This window comes from Stegodyphus dumicola, chromosome 4 (assembly GCF_044657685.1).
Source record: "Stegodyphus dumicola isolate Sdum_Otavi_A_Nest chromosome 4, ASM4465768v1".
Taxonomy (NCBI): domain Eukaryota; kingdom Metazoa; phylum Arthropoda; class Arachnida; order Araneae; family Eresidae; genus Stegodyphus; species Stegodyphus dumicola.
The window spans coordinates 120,078,748-120,097,622 of NC_140771.1; the positions used below are offsets into that span (position 1 = coordinate 120,078,748).

General features: G+C 31.0%; 1 protein-coding gene across 4 annotated transcripts in view; it reads left to right on the plus strand.

Moving 5' to 3' along the window:
- LOC118187094 (rab GTPase-binding effector protein 1-like) overlaps positions 1 to 18,875 on the plus strand; it is a 223,199-nt gene that overhangs the window by 115,923 nt on the left and 88,401 nt on the right. The gene's annotated exons all lie outside the window — the stretch shown is intronic.

The window sequence follows — 18,875 nt, forward strand, 5'->3', positions numbered from 1 at the left end:
TGACTTTTTAAGTGAAAGTAGGTCGATGTGTATATGGATAAAGTCAAGGGAGTGCGCAATGCCGTTTTTGTGCAATTCTCTGGGATGTTTTTTAAGTGAAAATAGGTCAATGTGTACATGGAAACCAAGTTTGTGCAATTCTTAAAAACGCACCAAGCAGTGGGTGATTCTGCACTTTCTCCCAAATATATATAGATGATTATACTATGGGTTAGGGGAAAAATAAAAAAGAACATGATTTAAGTTTAAAGAATGTGCTAGAAAGAGCCAGAGGAAAAAATGTGTAAGTGAATTAGAATGTTACAATTTAAATAAATGTAAAATTGGTCTGAATGAAGTTAAATGTGTGGGATATATATTTTCTAAAGATGGTTTAAAACCAAATGAAGACAAAGTTAAGGCTATTCTAAATATAAAACCACCAAAAAATGCCAAGGAATTAAAACCTTCCTATGAATAATTGCATGTGTTATATTTATATGTAATATATGAGAATGGACATCGTCTTTAAGAGAGTTGTTGAAAAAACAAGTTGTCTGTAATGGGAATGCAGTACATGTAAAAGCATTTAAGGCTAAAAACATCTTAAAACAATTTACTGTATTATGGTATAAACATGCCTCTAGTTTTATCTGAAGATGTATCTCAATAAGGACGATGAGAAATCTTACTGCAGAATAATTTACCAGTGGCATATGCATTTAAGGCATTAACAGATACACAGAAGAAATATGCTGCTATTGAAAGGAAGCTTGAGCTATTGTATTCACATGTGAAAAATTTCACCAATATACATTTGGTAAATGTTTTACAGCTAAAAGTGACCATAAACCACTGGAATCAATTTTCAGGAAGCCATTAAATAAATGTCCAGTAGGATTACAAAATGTGCATATAAAATTACAACCATATCAGTTTGATATGGAATATAAATGAGAAAAAGATCTTTTCATACCTGATGCATTAACAAGATCATTCACCGACAAAGGATCTGATTTTATTTTGAAGGAGACATGGAAGTCCATGTTGAAATGGTTATAGAAAATATACCAGTGTCTAATGGCTAAATGGAAATTTTTCAACTGGTAACAGAGAAAGATGAAGACCTATAAACTTTAAGAAAGTTAATTGAAATAAATACAAAGTGATGCCAGAACTGGCAAAACCATATTTTAACTTCAGAGGAATTATCAGAGGCAAATGGATTAACATTTAAAAATTCCTGTGTTGTTGTACATAGAAGTTTACTGAAAGGTATTTTAAGTTGAACTCATTATTTTTATTTAGGAGTAGAAAAATGTGAGAACAAAGCAAGAGAAACATTGTATTGGCCGATAATATCCAAAGAAGTTGGAGATTTGATTCTGAATTATCCAACATGTTTGAGTTCACAAAATTTCTAATAATAAAGAACCAACTGTATCTAAAGAAACACCTAATGGTCAATGGGAAGTACTGGGAATATGACAGAGATTATCTAATAGTTATAGACTATTTTAGCAAATATATAGAAATTGAACATTTGGAAGATCTGTCAAGTGTGCCAGAGTAAAAGCAATTGAAATAATTTTTTTTTTTCCAAGGCCTGGTATCCTGAAAATGGTATATTCTGATAATGGTTCACAATATAGTTGCAAAAAATTTAAAGAATTTGCAAGGAGATGGAATTTTGAAACTAGAACTTCAAGTCCAAATTACCCACAATCAAATGGAATGGTTAAAAGGCTTATTCAGATTGTCAAGAAAATGTTAGAGAAAGCTGTAGTTGACAACAAGGATCCATATTTAATATTACTGAAATATCATAATTATCCAATTTCAGCTCAAGTTAAGTAACCTTCAGAATAGGTGTTTAGAAAAAAGTAAATAGATTGATGCCTATAAAAGAGAATTTCATTCAAATTAAACAACATGAAGAAAAAAAGCAGCATTTACTAAAGAGACAGGCATTACAAAAAAGTTATTATGGTAGGAATGCAAAACGAATAAAACCATTGAAAGTAGGAGATAATGTGTACATAAATAAAAAATGAGAAAAAAAAAAAAAAAAAAAAAAAAAGAAAGTCAAAAAATATTGGTGAAGCAGAAAGACCATTGTGATACAAGATTATCAGAACAGATGGAAGTATTGTAGAAAGGAACAGAAGAGACATTCTTAAAAGAATTAAATGGAAAGATTTTTCAGTGCAAAACCAATTATAAGAATAAATGTTGTGAAAGTGAAGATGGGAATGAATATGAGATTAGTCGGAGTACTCCAAATTTAGGCATGCCTGTAAATTCTCCTGCATGTAACAAAGTGTTGTGCCACAAAATTCTGAAAGAGGTGTTTCCCCAAATTTTGCAAATAGACATAACTGTGTTACTTGATTTGATAGGACTGTTAAAAAAAAAAAAAAAAAAAAAAAAAAAAAACTTATTATTTAAGAGTATACATAATTTTTTTATTTCTGCTAAAAAGAGAAATGTCACGTATGCAACTATAACTGTAACATAATTATATATATCCATAACTGTAGTATGGAACAATAGTAGTGTAGAATTAACAACGTTTAGCTCACCTTGTACTTATTGTTTTCACTTTATATGTTATAGCCAGCAGCTTTAGTATAAAAATGTTATTAGAAGTATGTTAAGCATATTATTATGTTTTTAATAAAGACACATAATGTACACATAAGTCTTTAGTTAAATGTAGTACAAACAATACATAATCTTCAATCATTAAGCATGTACCTCATTAATCTGCCTATATGTGTTATGTAACAATACATGATGATTTCAGTTTATGGCACAGCTGGAACGACTACTTACTTTCATGGAAAATTAAACCTCAAAAAAGAGAAAGTTAAAAAGAGGGGACTTGGAGTTGCAATAGTAGTGATTTATTAAAAGTAAAATGTTTAAATGATTAACATTCATTAAAAATAAATAAAAAAATACAGTAAAATGTATTTCAGGAAAGCCCTTGGTGAAAATTGGTGATTTTTTGGTGCCATTACTGTTTACATCTGATACCCTCCTCAGTAAAATGGAATTCAAACCGTAATGTAATAAAACATAATTAAAAGAAAAATCCTAGTTCATACGCTAAAAAGCCGCTTAAATACTGTGGTTCTGTGAAAACATTAACATAAGCAAAATAAGTTGCAATGAAATGTGTTACAAGAGAAAAAAAAAAACCCTTTTTTTTTCCTCTTGTAACACATTTCATTGCAACTTAGTTTGCTTATGTTAATCTTTTCACAGAACCACAGTATTTAAGTGGCTTTTTAGCATACGAACTAGGATTTTTCTTTTAACCTTTTTCTAAACTTTGCAGCACAATGCACAAAGTTTTTGACCACATAGGTCTTTTATCGTTTGTTCTTTTTACTTTACTTTAATTAAAACAAAAAATATGTAATCTCAATTAACTGCATTTTAAATCAAACAAGAAAATAACATAAGAATGAAAATGCACGTTATGTAATCTATGCAATACAAAAAGGAAATATCAACTTGCCTTAATTAAAAATTTCTGTTTCTTCGGTATGTGAGACACACAGAATACCTTAACAGCATCCAAAATCTATTTAAAATGATCTAAACTAGAATCTGTATACTACCTTTGCCACGTAAATTCACAAAAGTAAAAATGAAAAATATTCTCCATACTGCCAGACTGTCGATGGCATTTTTTTTCAAAAATCCCTTTTTATTACACCCACATACCTTCCATAGTGTTGGTATGAGCTCTGGTTTCCAAATCATCCTGCATAATTTACCGAGAGGTGAACGAGGCATTTAAACCTGTATTTACATGCCAGTCAATCAATGTTGTCTTTCCCAATCATTCTAAAGTGTTGAGAAACTTCAGGTTAATCATACCACTAGCAGGCATTTTATGGTGTAATGCACAAAATAGGCAACGTACTTCCTAACCAACATCCAACACATAAATAAGCCCTTACAAGTATTTTCTTTTCAGTCAAATTCACTGCAATCAGATCATAATAAGATTTCCATAACATTTAACTCAGGTTACTATAAATGAAACACCAACTTGGCAATAAATGAAACAACAACTTGGCAATAATCCAATAGGTAACCTAAAATGTAGACTAACCAAAAATACTTGTAGAAGTTTGAAGTACTTATGATAGTTGCAAAGCCTTACATTTTTTTATTAAATGGCAATAATGGGAATTTTTTTAAATATTCAGGTACATTTCATGTTGCATTCATAGCTTTTTATAGTAGATAAATTAATTGACATTTTGGGATATCCATGTATTATTAATTAATGATGAACAATGCATGCTATTGGTAAGTTATCTATGATAATGAAAACATAAAACTTAATACACTGCTGGCCATCGTAAATGCAACACTCTGAAGGAAGCATGCAAATAACATGAAATTTACAACATGCATTAGCGGAGGTGAGATATGCAAATGATCAGAATTTCAGCGCAGATGCACATCACGCACACCTGTAGCGCCACTTCAAAGCACTATTTAACCCCTTCGCGCCGACTGTCATGTATACGTGCCAGCAACGAACACACTTATCTACTGTCCGACACGCAGGCGTGCCAGAGCATTGTTGCGTTTTCTACCGAATGTCACGTATTTGTGCCAGTACCTTGGAACGTTTTTCAAACTATAATTTCTGCCACAAGATGGCACTGTATGCCCATATGGTTTCAGATACATGTACATTAGACATTCTACTCAAAATGGTCGGATTCGAGTCTGGAGACACTGTGGAGAGAGCATGCTGAATAGCTGCATTATTCACCGCCACACTGGACCTGACCCCGTATTATGGTATGGGGCGGTATTAGATATTACTCTTGCACTCCTCTAATATGCATTGCCAGTACATTAAACAGCTAGTGCTACATCTCCGAGGTGTTGCAGCCAGTTGACCTTCCTCCAGTTTTGCTGTCCTTGTTCAGGGCTTGCCCACAGCCATGTTTCAACAGGATAATGCGCAACCACACGTGGCACGCATTGTCCAAGGGTTTTTCGTCAATTGCCAGATTGAATTGCTTCCCTGGCCGGCTCGCTCTCTGGATCTTTCGCTGATAGAAAACATGTGGTCTATAATTGCTGAAAGATTGACCCAGATTACATCCCAAGCTGCCACACCAGATCAACTTTGGCAACGTGGGTAGCTGCTTGGTCTGCTGTACTCCAAGAACACATCCAAAGTCTCTTTGAATCAATGCCAAGGCGTGTGGCAGGGGTGATCTCCAACAATGGTGGCTACTCTGGCTACTGATTCTGGAAGGAACGATACTTCACAGAAGTCTATAAATTTAATCATTGGTACTTGGTCAACATGTTATCTACTAAATAAATTTTGTTGCCATATCCCTTGTCTTTCTTGGTGTTGCAATTTGGGTGGCCAGCAGTGCAATATCAGATGCTTTTTCACTACAATATTTAATTTAGAGAAATATTTAGAAGTTTCGTTCTATCTTATGTTAACTGAATATGTTTCAAAATTCCATTTGCTGATTCTATTATTAGAAAAATTGGGTGACTTCGCATAGCTTATGTCATCAAATATCTTCTCATTGTTTATGCTAATATAATCTGTGGCAATATTATTTTCAGTACTTTCTGATTATCTGCTCCCACCAAAAAGTCGCAAATGCATTGAAAGCATTTGGTGACTAAGTTTTTGCCAAGCTAATACGTGAAAGACAAGAGCTGTTTTTAAAATTGCACTATATTAAGAATCCATAAAATAGCAGTCAAAGAATAAAATTTTAAAAAAGCAGGAAACATCTGTAATAATACCTTTTTCAAGACATCCTGAATTTTTTTTTCTGTTATTTTCTCCATGTACATGATGATGTGTTTTTGCTTTAAATAAATAAATAATAATAATAAAAAACAAAAAACAAAACAAAAAAAAAATTGTACAAACTTAGCATAGTGCTTAACTTAACGCTGTGCATCAACCAAGAATAAATAAATCAAATAACTTATAAACAATTCTTATTTTCTTTGGAAAATTCAGTAAATTTTTACTTGCGAAGCAAAGGAAGTATTGTAATCATGAAAGATTTAGTGTATCATATTTTAACGGAAATGTCCATCTTTACTTTTCCCGAATCCATTTTGACTATTTTTATGCTATACCTATGCATACAAACAAAATAAAAGATTTTATCCAAATTGGATTGAAAAATGGATTCAAAATAGGTATTTTCATAGCATCTGTGCGTACATATGTAAACTCTAAAACAATTAGCCATAAAAGTTTGAAATACTGTATATGGGATTGCTATAATATCTAGTTGTACAAGGACTGTTAAGAATCCTGGACCTAGTTTGCAATGATTTAAACAAAACTATAATTAAAGGCTTCAAGTGCGTAGTTATGAAAGATGGAAGCACGTGAACAGAAAAGTTTTGGTTTACAATTCGGTGATTGGTTGTCAAGAGGCATCTGGTATTAACGGTTACATAAGATTGCATGATTAATTTGAATGACGCAATGCAGATAAGTTATTACGATTTTAGAATAGAGAGGAAGAATTTATGTTTATAGTTATATTATAATTCTGATTCATACATTTTTATCTTACATATAAATGTATTTATAGGTAAAAAAGTAAGAAATTTAGAACCTAATTCACAAAGACATGAAGAAATAAATTCGAAACTAGTAAAACCTCAAAATTTCCCCCAAAATATCAAATTATTTTCAAATTAGTATAATTTTCAAAAAGACCAGAAAAACAACAACAACAAATTCAGAATTACAAAAATAGAAGAGGAATTCAGTTGAAGTCTGATTCAGCATAATCAAGAGGAGGTAGATGGGATTCAGTTTAATCCTTCCCTCCTAGGTAAACTGTTTCATTTCTATTCATTCAGAATTAACTTATAAACAATCTTAAGTAATTTAATTATACTAGTTCATCCGAAAATTCTGAATTTCACTCTGATGAAACGGATTTTCAATCATACAAAATAAAAATGTGCAAAAACAATACCTCATTAAATAAATTCAGCATCCAAAAAGCTAGAAGAAAAATAGACACCTAAATTGAATCAAATTTCAATTAAAAATTCAAATTAGAAGTAAATTATTAAATATATAATAATTAACAGAAAATCTTAATTTTGAATTTACTACAGTCATAAAAAAAAAGTTGTACTGTTTTACATATATATATGTATATGCCCATCCATCCCCCTCACCTGGCTTTTTATTTTCTCGTTTTTGCAGTCATATATTTGCAGTTACAGAAGTATTTTAAATGATCAAAATATTCAGGTTTTGGTATTGTCAAATTTAAAAAAAAAAAAAAAAAAATTAGGATCAATAATAAAATTGTAACTTTCAATGCAGCCTAGACTTATATTTGGGAAAGTTTTATATTCCTTGTGAAGAGATAAAATTATAAGTAGTTTGACTCGCATACAACAAAAACTGACCAAAATTATTTAATTTCAAAATTTGCCATTTTTAATGTTAGTTTCAACTTGCCTTGAGGGATTGATTAATTAATAATAGAATTAGAGTAATTAGAGGAAATAAGCTTAAATTAAGTGCAACGAAAATGTGTATAATTTAATAGGTCATACAAAAAAGTGTTTGTATTCACATCAGACTTTTTGACACTATTTTAAGGGATTTCTTGTTTGAAAAGTAGCCAGTCGTAATTTCTCATGAAAAACCTGATTTTTGGTATATTCATTTGGATAATTTCAAGTGTGAAATTTAATTATAGGATTGGCAATTCATTAATCATTATTTATTTTTGGTCATCATTATTTTTTTATTGATCTTGATATGATATTTCAGTATTTTCAGATTATCCACTCCCCATTACAAAATCATGAAAAAGTATTGATGAGGCTGTGCTTCATATTCACAAAATGTATTTATGTGGCAGCCCAGGTATGTACATAGCATCCCTCCTCCAGAGGGCTTTCCCACTTCTTCAGACATTTTTACTACTGTAACTACAGATTATGATCCTTCCTATAGGAAATTTAGCATAGTGGTGAATCTTATACTACAGTTTTCATGGTTTTTGTCAACATCTTGAATGTAGGTTTTTGCACAGATAGAGTGTAATGTGGCTCACTTAAAGACATCATTTGCTTCTTTTTTCTTCTGATTTTAGGATTTTGGTGTTTTTTTTCAGTAGAAACAGATTGCTATGTTCACGGAAAGAACTATGGCATACAAAATTGAGAAGTGTGAATGTTTTGTATGGAAAAAGAAGAATGTAAAAAAAAAGTTAAATGCATGGTTAAAGTAGAAAAAGATACCCAGACAAACATTTTTGAACAAAGTATTCAATGAATTTGTGCCTTTTAGGTGTGGGTGCAGATAATCAGAAAGTAACAAATTTTCTTTATTTTTCTTTGATTTTCATTCATAAATTGTTTATGAAATCAATAGTTTGTATGTATACTATGCTTTTTATTTCAGTTTGCTTTAAAAAACTTACTTATTTTAAATACATTGTGTACATAAATCTATATAAATTATTTTAAAATTTTAAATCAGTTCAGATGTTTAAAACTGAGTATTGTATAGGAAGAATATGAGTTATGTGGAACACTACATGAAAGGTCATCTGTCAGAGCATTGTATCAGTTAGAATATTCTTTTCAATTTGATTTATTGGCATATTTCTTTATGTTTAAATTGGGAGAAAGAATTAACAAAAAGGGGTAAGTAAACAGTACAGAGTCTGAAATCCGGACTCATTGGGACTTTGGCGATTCCGGATTTGGGATATTTCCGGATATTAGATCATCAGTTTAGATCTAGTAAGATGGCATGTAGAAATTATAAAATTAAAAATCTGAAACTGTGATTTATGAAATAATTAAGTATTTATGATCTAAACTGTATCAAAATTTACAAAAAAAAAAAAAAAAAAAAAAAAAAAGCTTAATATTTATTTGTTTACCTTATTAAACATTTTTTTCAATGTAAGTTGTTTAAGTTGCTTCATTTTTTTGTGCTAAGACTTTCTCTTTAATTCTGTAGACAAACATAATCTCTTGTTTAGTTACATTTTTGAAGACCTGTAACTGCTGTTTTGAAAATTCCGACTAACCTGTCAATCAAAATTATCTGGTTTTCAGTAACTTTTCTGTCACTTTCTATCGGTAGCAGTATTTTCTGGATCTAGAACCATACTACAGATTTCGCCATTTATTATTTGATTGATGATTGAGAAGCATTGTCAGAACAATGAAAAACTTCTTTTATATCATCTTCATTCATTACCACTTCTCCACATTTCTTTACAAAATCTGTTAATTGGAAAATTTCACCTTTGTTTTGCGATATCTGAAAACCTTTAAGATTAGTGGCTATCATCATAAAATTTAGCTGTCCTTCACTATACATATTTGGCTATGCATCATGAGCTTGGCGACTAACGACAAGTTGTTCCATTAAATTTTATCTTGCTTCTATCGCGCACTGAGACAATTAAGCCTGAATTGTATTAGTTTAGTTATTTATTATACTTATGTATATTTCGTGCACATGCTTAAGGTTTATTAGAGTTCTGAATAAATAAATTCCCACATATGCTTAAGCCTTATTGAGGACCGGCTGTAGATATCTTACCATTTGATGCAGTCTCTGTGGGTCCTAAATTCTGCAACTTGGTGCGGCCATATGAGCCCTGGTGCTGGTTCTGGGTCTATGTGAATAACAAATCAGTTATTCGTAACTCAAGTAACCCTAAATATAATCTTTGGGTCTATGAGTTTCATTGACAAATCTATTTTTAGCATATGGAAAGGAATTTTTCTTAAATTTTTCCTCATCAACATTTTTTTAGTGCATTTAACTTAAATCTGTAATCATTGCCAAGCGTAATGTCAATATAAAAGGTTACCATACTCCTTTATTATTCAATTACTAATATAAAAAAATTGTTTAGGCATCGTTACATGAGTCATTACTGAAGTTGTCATGTTTTGATAAACATGCGGTGATGAAAGGAAAATATAATAAATGATGATTCGCCTCAAATGTATGATCTGTCAATGATGTATCTATGTGGAATGTTTCGGTTTGAGATGTGTGCCAAGCAGATATACAGCATCGAAGCCAAATTACTGATTATACAAATTTATGCTAAAATGATTGTTTCTTCAGTAACAAGGTATTTTATTTAGTGTTGAAGTAAAATTAAGAATCAGTACTCTCCAGATGTTTTATTATGCGCGGAGGAGGAAATTTACTGGGCATGCATAAAGACATTATTGGTCCAGATTTTAAATCATTCCGGATAATGGATATCCTGATTTCGGACTTTGTGCTGTATTATATTTTATTCCTATTACACAAATTTATAGAGTTGCACTAATTCATTTTATTTATAAATCCAGTTAGTACATTTAGAAGCATATTTAAGTGTAATGAGAGATATTTGGGAAGCTCTGGTAAAACAAATTTTTTAAGCAAAAAGTAAAACAAGTATTTAAAGGGTTTTGTAAAAAAAATCTTTTAAGCAAAAAGTAAAACAAGTATTTAAAGGGTATTAAATGTTCAAATTTTGTACACTCGTGCACTGAACTGTAGCCATGATAATTAAAGCGTTCATAATGTGGAAACATGTATAATCCATAAATGGCCATGCGAAATGGTAATTTCTTTAGAGATGTTTTAATGAACTACAACTGTTATCCAAAACAATGGAAACACTATGCTTAAAAGAAATTAATTTAGCTTTTGCACATTAAACTAGTAAAGTATTCACCATTTTTTTTTTTTTTGTGTAAGGATTATTTTATATATATTCTGAACCTTGCATAAAATTGCAGATTTTAATTTAGTTTGTAAAACTTAGTTCATAATGAAGGAAAATGAATGACTTGTGTAAATTCTGAAGAGGTCAGATTGTTAGTGCCTGGGCTTTTTAGTGGTATATCTGTATACTTTTGTTGCAAAATTATTGGGGATATTGAGAGGTACTGTGTCTAAGGTCATGATGGCATACAATATGCATGATAAAGCATCATCTCTGAGATACAGTTGTAGGATAAAAACAAAACTTATTAACAGAGCTGAAGAACATTAAAGGAATTGTAATGTCAAAAAGAAAAACCATTACAAAAAAGTGACTTCTGAGCTTAATATGTATTTAAAGAGTCCAATATCAACAAATACAGTATTAGGGAAAATGCATCGGAATATTTACAGAGCTGCTAATCTCAAAATCTCGTGTTTCACAAATTAATCAAAAGGAGAGCACAGTGGTGCCAAAAGTATAAAATATGGAATGTATTGGAAGCAAGCAATGGAAATGAATACATTTTTTTTTTGTGTCCACTTTGCACTATTTCCCCAATTTACAATGGATTAATGTGTAAAGAACTCTGCAGAAGTTTACAATCCAGAGTGCTTTTTGTCATAAAACATTATGATTTATTTATACTTCATGCAGTTTATTGTGGTTTTCTTCAAGTTCAGTTATTGCTTTACAAGGACAAATAAATATCAATAACTACATATATATTTTCAAAAACCACATCCATTTTAGTGGTGCAGTTACTGTTTCCTATGGGTGACTGCATCTTTTAAAATGATGTCCCCATTCACTGAGGTCATATTATTCACTTAAGGTTTGGTTTGAAAGCCATGGAAATGAAGTCTTTTTTCCTAGTTTGTGCAATTATGACTCTCAAATGTTATTGAGCTATTATGGTCTGCTCTGTAAAATATAATGAGGTTCTGTTTTCCGCCTTCATTTCTGATAAAAGAATGATATAAAATACCTTTTACCTCTATTCAGAACTTTCATGTCTCTATTGAAAGAAGAATTCAAGCAATTTTGGATTCCAGAGAGGTCTCTGTGTTATATTAAGTACGCAGATCTTCAGTTTTTAGGGGGTTCCATAGCTTGGGACAATACCTGTATATATAATGTACTGTTTAAAGTATTGGTCAAGTAACATAATACAGTCAAAAGTCGTTAATTCGGACACCCATAATCCGGAATGATCTATAATCCGGACCTCAAAGCTAAAAACTTTCTGCGCATGCGCCGCGTTGACACATGCGCATAGGCGTTTACGCGTGCACGTAAGACCTCTTACGACTGCGCATTTGCAGTGCAGAATGTGTGCAAGCGCAGAATACGTTTTCGCGTGCGCGTTTTATGTATAATGAACGAACGGTATAAGCTAAAATTATCTATTTCAGTTAATGTTGATGATTGCGTTGTTCCTTAATTTTTGAATTGGATGCGGCTTATTATTTTTTGCAGACTGTAAGAGCAATACTATAAAAGTAAACTTGAACTTTCGATTATGTCAAATAGAATTTCCGAATCTGGAGCTCCCAAAGGATCGTACAAAACAAAAGTATGTTTCGATGTCCATCAAACAAAAAGTGGAATTGCTGCAAAAAATGGATAAAGACATGAAGAATGTGACAGAGAGGTTAGTGAAAATGAAAAAATTTCGATTGACAAGTTAGTCGGTATTCTCGGCACAGCAATTAACGGGACTTGAACAGCGGAACTTTGTAACTGAACAAAAAATTATGTCTGTTTATAGAATTAGCAAGAGAAAGTATTATCACATAATAAGAGAAAGTATTATCACATAAAACGAAGCAACTTAAACAACTTACATTGAAAGAAATGTTTAATAAAGTAAACAAATAAATATTAAACTTTTTTTTGTAAATTTTGATACCCTTTAGATCATAATTGTTCTTTATTTCATAAATTACGGTTTCATATTTTTAATTTTAGAATTTCTGCATGCCATCTTACGCGATTTAAACTGATAATCTATAATCCGGAATCGCCGAAGTCCCGACGAGTCTGGATTAACGACTTTTGACTGTAATAGCATATACATAGATTTCCAGTGTTTCTTTCGTAAGGGCTGTTGTACAGTCAAAAGTTGTTAATTCGGACACCCATAATCCGGAATGATCTATAATCTGGACCTCAAAGCTATAAACTTTCTGCGCATGCGTCACGTTGATGCATGACCTTCACGGCTGCGAATATGCGTGCGCAAAATACGTTTATGAATGCGCGTTTAATGTATAATGGATGGTATAAGCTAAGCTAAAATTATCTAATTCAGTTAATGTTGTTCCTTAATCTTCGAATTGGATTCGGCTTATTATTTTTTGCAGACTGTTAGAGCAATTTTATAAAAGTAAGCTTGAACTTTCGATTATGTCAAATAGAATTTCTGATATATACGTAAAGGATCTACAAAATATTTAAAGGATGTTTCAAAGTCCATTAAACAAAAAATGGAATTGCTGCAAAAAATGGATAAAGGCATATCCTTTGTTTATCTAAACTTTAACATTTGTTTATCTAAACTTTGTTTATCTTTAACGCCGCAGCGCACAATGAATTGGAAGTTGATATGTCAGCATTATCCTTATCTTCAGGGCAGATGTTTTTATTTTATTTGGTTTATAATTCCTTACTAAATGTAGTATTTCATCTCGATATACAACATCTTTGATATGATTTAAATCAAATTCCTCGTCATTATAATTTGCTTCCAACAAGTGAAGAAAGTGACAGAGGTTATTGAAAACGAAAAAATTTCGATTGACAAATTAGTCGGTATTCTCGACACAGCAATTATAGGACTTGAACAGCGGAACTTTGTAACTGAACAAGAAATTATGTCTGTTTATAGAATTAAAGAGAATGTATTATCACATAAAAAACGAAGCAACTTAAACAACTTACATTGAAAGAAATGTTTAATAAAGTAAACCAATAAATATTAAGCTTTTTTTTTTGTAAATTTTGATACCCTTTAGATCATAATTGTTCTTTATTTTATAAATTACAGTTTCATATTTTTAATTTTATAATTTCTGCATGCCATCTTACCATATTTAAACTGATGATCTATAATCCGAAAAAATCGATAATCTGGAATCGCCGAAGTCCCGATGAGTCCGGAATAACGACTTTTGACTGTATTTCTTTTTTTGAGAACCATGTTGACATTCTTTCAGAAAAATGTCAAGCACTGCACAAAGCTATGATATCATCAATTCAAATAGAGTTTATGAATTCATGTAGTCTAATAGCTTTGTGGGTACCCGGCAGCAGGTAGAGTGTCTTCTGACTCCATAAATGATTAGTACATTTGTTAGGTTGTGTAATACTTGCTGCATTTTAACTCAACACAAATTTATTACAATTATGCAAAGTTCTTTACATGTATATAATGTAATTCATGAATAGTGTAGAATAATTATTTTAATGAAGTATAGTCCTTGTGACGTGAGGAACCTACTAACAAGGGTCTCTCTAGTCGAAAGTTCAAGAGCATTCTGGCATGTTGTTCTGATGGAAAAAATTTTCAAACTGAATTAGCCATGCCTCCTTAATTTTTCAGTAGTATTTTATATTCTCTGATTCATTATACCTGGAACGATATCAGAGGAAAAACAAAATCATTGGTTTGTCAGCCCTCCTGAAATCAAGAGGCTTTGACGACAGACACTGTGCAGAATGCTAAAATCTCTTGAAACTGGTCGTGAAATTATGTCTCTTGTACTGTTACTAATTGGAATGAATTATTATGTCTGCGATGTCAGACCATGTCGTGTGACATGTTGTAAAAGCTTGAAAACAGTGACTTGCAGGGACTGCACACATAATTTTCTCATCTCTGTGTGGTCTGCTGCAGCTTGTTGCAAATATTACAAAAGAATAGGCCAAAGAACTAAATATTAAAGAAATCAAAAGTAAGGAGCAGGAATCGGCATTATGTGAATAAACTCTCAGTGTACACATCTTCATTTCATTCTTGCTTTTATAAATTCGGGTGAAGGGACCCTTTCTTGTAAGAATGTGATAATTTCATTTTCAGTTGATGATAAATTGAAAACTATCGTTATTTAATCCCTCCAAAAATAATAAGTTTCACAATTCTTATTATTTATTTTTGGGTTTGTTACATCGTTTGATAATAAATGCTGCTAAAGTTGGAAATTAATCACTAATCATTCATAAAACTGACAATTACTGAAAGATTTTTTAAAAATAGCTGTATGAAAAATCAAGTGAAGGACAAAAGAAGCTTGGATTATGATATTGCATGAGCTACAAATGTATATGTGGAAACATTATTTCATATGTTGGTGCTGAAGTAAAAAGATGTAAATGTGAAAAGAATGTGTATTGTGTGTGTTAACTGTGCGTTGTTCTTCTTTGTCATATTATTTTAAATAATTTAATTATAGTTTGTAACTGTATTTGATTATACATCATTGTGATATTAAATCCTAATATATGATATGATAACTGAAATTCATTGTATTTTTTTAATAATATCTGTTGAAATTCCTTCTATATCACGTAACTGTACTTCCCCCCTGCCTCAAAATACAGTGAATCTTCTCTAAAGTAACCATCCACCCATATTTCCTATTTCAATCTTTTGTGAAGGTGGTCATTTAAAAGTAAACGACTGTCACTGATGGTGATTATCAATTTTCATTAGATATATCCTATTCAAAGTTTCTGGAATGTGTTAAAGAAAAATACTGAAGTATGGTACATTGATTTATTAATAATGTTATACATTAAATTATAAATTAATTACAAAGAATAATTAAGGAAAACAAAAAAATCATAGAAAATTTTGTATTTGAATAATATTTTAAAATGTAAAAAAAAGATTTTATGTATTTTCTGAATATTTTTTTAAAAAAAAAATCTTTTGTATTTTTTAGTCCAAAGGGGCTTTGTCCCTGAAGGACTATTGCTTTCGTTTTGCGATTCCGCGTCGATTCACTACAAACGGCGAATCACTTTTAAAACTGTTGCCACAAAGTATTATCGCCCTGTGTTATATTTAAAGAAATTAAATAATGAAAAATCTGTATTTAATGTATTAAATTATAAATTAATTACAAAGAATTAGAAGAATTTTTCGCATTGTGATAAAACAACGGTACATAGATCCATCGAATTTTGAATGACGTAATCCTCCTACGAATATGGGCATGTGGAAGACCAAATTTGAAATTTGTTTTATTATCGATTTCCTGTTTTGTAAAACTTAACAAACTTTTGATTAACAAACTCAACGATTTCAAAGCAAGCAATGGCAACGTTGTACAGAAAAAACACTTTTATCTCCAGCGCGTGAGTCTCTGTATCGGAATTTCTAAAGATATGCTCATTTTAAAACTATTTTGTGATATTGCTGTTGAACTGAGTTTTATGGTTTAAGTGCGAAGAACATGATATTTAATAATGTAAATGTAACACACAAAATGTTAAAAAGATGCCCCTTTGGATGTAATTTAAAATCTGAAATATTTCAGATTTTCTTTTTCTCTTTTTTTTTAATAATTTCAAAAACACGGATTATTCATGCAAAGAAATTTGTCTGCTTAGTTTCCTACTTCAATTTAATTTATTTCTGAAAAGCTTGAATTCCATAAATATATCAACCACTTTAATATCTCCTAAATTATGACCTAATTGTTTTAATTTGTTTGTCAGAATTTAGGAGCTTGTAAAAAATTACTCCTGCTATCCAAGTTTCCAGCAGTTGGAATTTTGGATTTGTGTACCATTTCACTCATAGATACTGACATTTTTAAGCATCTTAGTGGCAATGAATTGTTTATTATTTATTATAAGCCTCTAAAAGCTTTGACACACTGAATCGCCACTATCCTTTTATTTTGTAATGCTGTAAATGTTTGAAAGGTTGAATTTTAATGAATTATGGGTGTTGAGTGATAAAGGTTTGTCTCATTAATATTATAATTATTCTTAAAATTATAATCTTTTATTAATGGGGATAATTGTTTTTAAATAATCTGGCATATTTATCTACTTTGAGAGGGAATTGAAAAATCAGTATAAACAATTCAGAACCATTTAAAGCAAACTGTGGCACAAACAAGCTATAAGATAAATTACATTGCTCTGGGATCAGAATAAAAAATAAAAGTTTTATGTATAGTAAAGGAAATAAATTTGTAAGTACATTTCTTGATTTTTACAGTACAGTGAACTTCCAATTAATTCGAGTGCAGAGGGCAGATCATTCGATTGGTTCAGTTTGTTTATTGCAGAATTTCACAAACCAGGAAAAATTTCACAAACCATCAAAATAAAACAAAATTCCTTTTTAAAATGTTAAAAGGAAAAAATAATCATGAGATAGCAGTTGATGGTGTCAGTATTGCACTAATGTACTAATAGCAGTATTAATTTAATTATATGTAATCTGGAATATATACATTGTTAAATCATCCATTAAAAATAAATTGCTAAATTTCAAAAGTAAATTAAGTGCATTGCTACTGTTCTATTTCTGTGACTCCTTTCAAAATACAAGAGTAATATATACATTTTTTTTTCCTGTTCTGAAATATGTTCTTGTTTTGAATATTATTTTTAATTTACATAAACAAAGGAATTCTCTAAATTAAACTGCTTAAAAATATGTGTAAGTCATTAATATTTCCTTCTTTAAATTATAATATATGCTATTCCTCTTTCCTGTGCTTTTTTGAACTGCTGTTGGGTTAATTATGATTTTGGATTAATAGCAGATGCCATCTTCAGTATTACCTCATTTAATTAGGACTCTATCATGCCTTGAAATATTTTAGGGCTGTTGTTGTAATTAAAGTGCTTTTCGAGGTCATGAATACATGCATTTGGATGTCCCTGGTTGAGTTGAGATGTTCTTGTTCTGAAATTTGGGAATAGAATTAACCTGGTGAAGAAACTGTCTTCTTAATACACTGGTTATCAAATTAAAAGATAATGACAGAAATAAAATGTAACTGGTATTTAATGAAAATTGTTTATAAATTTGAATAAAAGCATTAATTAACATAAATTACAATGTTTGACCATTGATTATTTGCAAAATATTGAAATTAAAACCAAACTTATACATGCTGGAAAATGATGGAATAATCAAGTCACCTCTTGTAGAAAATTTTCTGTCTGTATGATCACCTCGTACAGATATGCATACTTCACATCTTGATTTCATGGACTTTACAAAGTCTTGTGGAATTGTACGCCATTCTTCTAAAAGTGCACTTTTTAGCTCCTGGAGAATCCAGGAAAGAATTTGGTGCACTGATATTTGGCACCACACATGCTCAGTCAGGTGAGTAAGGTGGCCAATCCATTTGAATGATACCTTCTGTTTGCAAGTGTTCTGATGCCACATATGCTCAATGAGGCCAAGCATTGTCATCCATTAGCAAAAACTCTGGGCCAACAGAACCCCTAAACAGTTTAACTTGGGTTTCCAATACCTCATCTACATATCTCCAGTTACAGAACCTCCGTGAAAGATATGCAGTTCAGTGCAGCTATTTTTGATGATTCCTTCCTAAATCATTAAACTATGGTTGCAGAAACATGATATTTCACGGACAAGGGAATACAAATTGCGTGTTCCTTCCTTTCTCCAGATGCATATCTGGAATCACTGTTCATCTGCATGTTTCAGTAAACAATACTTGGACCTAGTCATTTTGGATCAATTGAACATGATGCCAGCACCAATTTAAACAGGCCTTTTTGGAAGCTAGAGTGAATAAGACACAAATAATTGTTTTTCTCATATGCAGTCGAAACTCGTTAAGCTTCATGCAGCAGTAGAACAGCTAATTTGAGTTCATATGGGCGGCTGAAGGTCTAAAACCAAATCTCTTATAGTCGCTTCATAGTATCTTTGAACCAACAACTACAGAAAGTGGTCTTCTGATGCAGTTGTTTCTCTTGGTTGCCCTTGACCAAGCTATCTGTCAACTGATGCATTGTTTAAAAAGTGACTCCAGATACGTGACATGACACTTTGAGCCATATTCAAATCTTGGATGATCTCCATTTCTCTTT